General features: G+C 39.5%; 1 pseudogene; it reads right to left on the bottom strand.

The window, feature by feature from the left end:
- Nucleotides 1-870: 870 nt before the first annotated feature.
- LOC147824197 (cytoplasmic polyadenylated homeobox-like protein) lies at nt 871-1,908 on the bottom strand (annotated as a pseudogene).
- Between the last annotated feature and the right edge of the window lie 3,421 nt (nt 1,909-5,329).

The following is a 5,329-nucleotide window of genomic DNA, read 5'->3' on the forward strand; positions in this document are numbered from 1 at the left end:
GAAAAAAACAAAACAAAACTGAGTGCAACTTATTTATGGACATAACATGGAACATTTTGAATTGAAACTTTAGGAAAAGTAATCCAGCAATACAAAAGTACAGATGCTTTGATTAGCTGAGTTATTGCAGAACAGAATGTTCTTTAGGCTGGCATGGAGGTACATGACTGTAGGTCCAGCTACCTGGGCAGCTCAATGAAGGAAAAGGGTAAGTTTAAGTGGAGCCCAGGAAAATTATTCAGACATAAATTATTTATTTAAAAAGGGCCTGTTGATATATGACAGAGGTAGAATTTCCTAGAGTGTAATACCCTGTTCCAAAAAAATTTATTTACTGTAAGAAAAGTCTATTTAAATGACTACAGGAACTTTAAGGAACAAAAATCATAATTCTTACAATAGAAGAGATAAAGGATTTTAAAACCCAGTATTATACCAACAAAGGGCACTAAAAACCTGAAAGAGAAACCAAAGGCATCTTTAGGCAGGAACTGATAATATACAAGCTAAGAGGAGCTTGAAACTAGGAAGTGCAGATGCTCCTGTGGCCACTCACTGTTCTGATTTCATATCCTATGGCACTTCTTACCCATGCAATAAATAAAAATGCATACAATTGTTTAGAAGTAAAAGTGTCATTTTTGATGAATGTGGTAATTGTGTACATATGTAATTCAGTGCCCCCAAACACAGTACTGTTTCATACACATTTACAGGATCTTCATATTAGTCATCCTGGAAGGGTTCATGTAAAGAACACTGAGAGTGTCTCCAAAGGAGAAGGCCTTTCTCTTCCCTTCCCTGTGTGGAGACAGGGTGATCTACAACTGTTTCTCAGGCCTTCCATTTCCTGAAGCCACACTCATGAGTTCAGCAGTGGACATCTGGAAAAACCCCATTCTGAAGCTGCTGGATTTCAAACCTGGAATGCTCTGCATAAACTTGCTGCTTCCCTTGCCCAAGAAGTTGTGGAGAACCATCTGCTATTTGCACAGGTGCCTGCTGCAGTAGAGCGCTCAGGGCACCTCCATTACTTTGCTGATCTGATGGAAGATTAGCCTCCTGTTGCCCTAAATCACTTGGATTCTGGTATGGCAAAAATTGGTTCTGGAATGACAACTGGTAATTCTCTTGGTAATATTGAGTTGGTCGCATCTGTTGCAGAAGGTATCCCCAGTGGTTTGGCAGCTGTCCTTGAAATATCAAATATCGATAAGGAGTGTCATACTCCTCTTGCTGCTGGCTTCTTCCCTGACCACTGAAAACATAATGGGAAAGGAAGGTCAGAGAATTCTGACTTTGCCCTGCCTTATATCTGACATTTTCAAAATACTGCATAGATGTATTAGGATAAGTAAATGAGTCTGGTGTGGAGTTGGAAGAAGGTCCACTTGCTGGGGCACCTTGATACTCCAGGGGACATCTTGGTCCCCTGTTAATGCCTGTGACCAAAGAGTCACCTGAGTCAATATGTCCACTGGGAATCATCTGGGTTTCCAGGGAAGAGTAGCCGGCTCTATGTAGTAGGGTCTCGTGGTTATGCAGGGAAGTCTGATTCATGGAAGAGTTGTCAGATTGTGCCTGGTTATTTGGGGACACCATGGACTGAGACCTTTTGACATGGAACCTATTTAATTTCCAGATGGCAACGATCCTCTTTTACTCTGTAGGTGGTAGTCTGCATCTTCTACCTTTGAACCACTTAATGACATGTGAATCGCAGTGTTGATCAGGAAGTTCTTCCTTGGTTGTGAAAGTAGGGTAAGGATTCTGTTCAAATGATTATTCCAGAATCTGTAATTCATCCTTTGTAAATCTGTGTGGAGGTCTTGTTTTCCATCTTCCACATTTTCTTTTTTGTGCTTCATTATGTTCATCTTTTTTACCTGAAGATCCTTTGGAAGCCATGTCAAATATCCAGTGCACCCCCTCCAAGTAACACTGCTCTCCAAGGTCGCTCTGAGAACTGCTGTCCCAGGTGAGATGAGTGTGGAAGAACATGACATTTTCTAGAGGTTTCATCAGACTAAGAAAATTCCAAGATGGAGAGGTACAGGGATTTGAGGAGTTGGCCTCCCCTACCTGGGCATTGGCACCCTTGTTGGAGACTTAGGCTCCTTTGCTTTGTCCTGAGGACATGTGAGTAGATCTCTCACCAACTAAGGAATGACTTCAGGTAGGGGAATTAATAACCCAGGAAACCAGAGACAGCCCTCTTGAGGGACATGGGGCAGGGATTTCAAGATACTGTTTTCAGAGACAAGAAGATTGCTTGGCAGGCAAAAGAGAAAGTAGAACACTGTAAGATCATTCTTCAAAAATACCAGTTTGCCTTTGGTCTCCCTTCTGCCTCCTTCATTCTACAAGATAGATAGGCGTTTGTGTTCCCAGCCAGCAGCATCACAGGAAGTAGCGGTTGCCAGGCACTCAGAGGACACTCGTCCTCCTGGCTTTTGTTTTGACTAGGCTTGAGCTGAGTGAGGGGAATTATTCTGCCTCAGAGGGAGAGAGAATGGAGAGAGTGCTCAGGGTTGAAAAGATCTATTCAACCATAGCAGTGGAAAGTTTTCTACAGCAACTAGAAAGGGAATGGGGGCTTTTGTGATTCCCACACCTAGAGAAGCAATTCTCCTTCTAACATATTCACATTATCTCAAACATTTGGGACAGGTGGCAGAATCTCAGAGGGCTGGATTCTTGGTTCACCCAAAGAGGCTGTTGTTCTTCCTGTCCCCATTCAAGCCTTTTGGAAATTAAAGATGCTCAAGCTGTCCCTGTCACACACAGGGGGTGTGAGCAGAGAATTAATTGGATGTCAGATCCTACTGGCTCCTTAATCCTCACAAACATCATTGGTCCTCCTTCTTCTCCCAATTCATTGCAGTTATTTTTAATTCTTTCACTGATCTCGCCACAAGCTTCCAATTCTCACTGTAACACCTCCTAACTTGTACAACCAACGTTATTTTTAAATAACCAATTTTTAATGTTTTTAACTTCTCCAGCTTTAAGGTTTTAACTTCTCTAGCTTTAATTAATGTATTCATGCTCTGTGGATAAACTGATTTAAAAAATTCCTGCTCACCATACAGTACTTACAATAGTTTGATTATGAATATGCATTTCTTTATGGAATTAAATAAAATAATGCTCTGGGACAAATGAAGGTATTCATGTGCACTAAAATCTGTGACACTAGAAAGATAAACATGACCAAATGTTAAAGTCAATTAATTTATTGTCTTACGCTGTATTAATTGCTCAACATCATACCACATTTTAAATTACTTCACATTTAAAACCTGACTTTGCAATAAATTTGTTTCTCTTTTACTTTCTAATTACCTTGGTGTTTTCCTGAAAAAAGCATGCTTTTCCTTTTCAGGAATGTCATCTAGCTCTTAATGTTATTTGCCAAGATGCATCCACTTAAATTACCTTTAATTTCTTAATTTGAGCAGATTGCTTTTTAAGTCTGCTGCATAATCTTTTTTGCCACTTTTATTGTCATAAATAGTAATTCATTACCTCCACAAATCAATGGTTTTCACTGTGATATTTCCATGCATGCATATATCATGCTTTAATCATATCCACTCTTCTTACTAGCACCCCTCCCCAAACTATCTCTTCCTCCCCTTCCCTAAAAGTTCCCCTTACTCCCCTATTTCTTGTTTCATTCCTTCTTTGAATCCATTTAACTTTTGCTGAAGTATATCCTCAGTATTTTTTAAAAGAGTACTCAGAGGAAAAACTTCTGAACCATGCATGTCTGAAAATACCTTTATTTGATTTTCATGCCTGTGTAATGGTGGGAGTTGGTATGTAATGCTAGGAAATGACTATTCCTCAGAAATTGGAAAGCATCCACAGATAGGATAAGAAATTTGATGCCCACCTAGTTTGTAGTCCTTTTCTTTTCTTTTTTTTGCAGTATTGAGGATTTAATCCAGAGCCTTTTCACTGAGCTACAAATCCAGCCCTTTTTTATTTTTTCATTTTGAGACAGGTTCTTTGCTAAGTTGCCCAGGAGCTCCTCCTGTCTCAGCTTCCCAGAGTGCTGGTATTCCAGGCATGAGCTACCATGCATGCCTTTTATTTCTTTTAAAAATAGTGTCCCATTTTTTCCTTTTCTTGTAATTTTTCCTTTCCCTTCATTCCTTTCCCCTTCCCCTCCCACTTCCCCTGCCATTTTGGACCTTTTCTTCTTATTTCAAATTATCAATTATTCTTTGTAAATAGGGAAGGGTGGAGGGGGTGAAGGGAAAGGGTGTTTTTAGGAAAAATGAGCACACCCAACAATGGCTTGTCCCTATATATTGTGAGGATCTATAGTGTGTTTGACTGGGTTACCTGTCTATAATAAGCATAATTTCTTTTAATTGGGGCTGTAAAAGGATTCAAATTTAAATTAAAATTTTTTTAAATGTTGGCTAAAAAACTTGAAACTCTTGTTAAACTCAAATAAATATTATCTTCTGTCATACTTTCCTACTGGGTGTTTAAGACCAAGTTATGGAGAGACCTATATTAAATAAAATCAACCTCTTGCTATCTAACAAGGTCAATTGAGTCTCCGCAGGCACTGTCTTGGAACCATGCATAGAGCCTCTTAGCTCCTCTGTCAGTGTCAGCCATCTGGATATGTCATGGCCTTGCTTGACCATGTTGCTTTCTGCGAAAGCATGGGAGATTTTTTCCTCCAGGTGACATTCCTTTGGTACACTTTTTGTTGGATATTTACTGTTTTGGTATTCAGCAACCTCCCTGCTCAGGAGGTTGGGTGACTCACCAAAGATGCAGGATCTTGGAGAAGGTTCCCTCATGACCTGGATCTTTTTGTTATTGTTGTTGACCTTGGAGGGCCAGGGCCAAAATATTGGCTGCCTTCTTAGCCCAGATACCTTTCTAGTTTTGGTCTCTAAACTTTGGTTGTTGAATACCCAGAAGAGAAGATCAATAACATTAGCATTGTAAGAGTAGTGAACTCAACTATTATAATTTTACCTGGATATTAAGCATTTTGGAATAAAAATATACTTAAAAGACTGTTATTATTGCCAATTATGGCTGTTCTTGTGGTTGAATCCCTAAGCAGCTATCTTTTTATAGGATGTCATCTAAGGAAAATAAATCAGCCTACAAGTGTGCTTATTATCATAGGTGGCTGGAGTGTAAGAGAAGGGCAAATATCTGAATCAAAAGGTTATTACCATAAACAATATGCTGGAAGACTCATACAGTTAGAGGGCATGAATACATTATATACACCAGAGAAGGAGCAGTAATAAATATCACCGTTACATAAAACCTTATGTTCTTCGATGTT

Source organism: Heterocephalus glaber, unplaced genomic scaffold, assembly GCF_053883595.1.
Source record: "Heterocephalus glaber isolate CG9 unplaced genomic scaffold, H.glaber_assembly_v1.0 deba00001550, whole genome shotgun sequence".
Taxonomy (NCBI): domain Eukaryota; kingdom Metazoa; phylum Chordata; class Mammalia; order Rodentia; family Bathyergidae; genus Heterocephalus; species Heterocephalus glaber.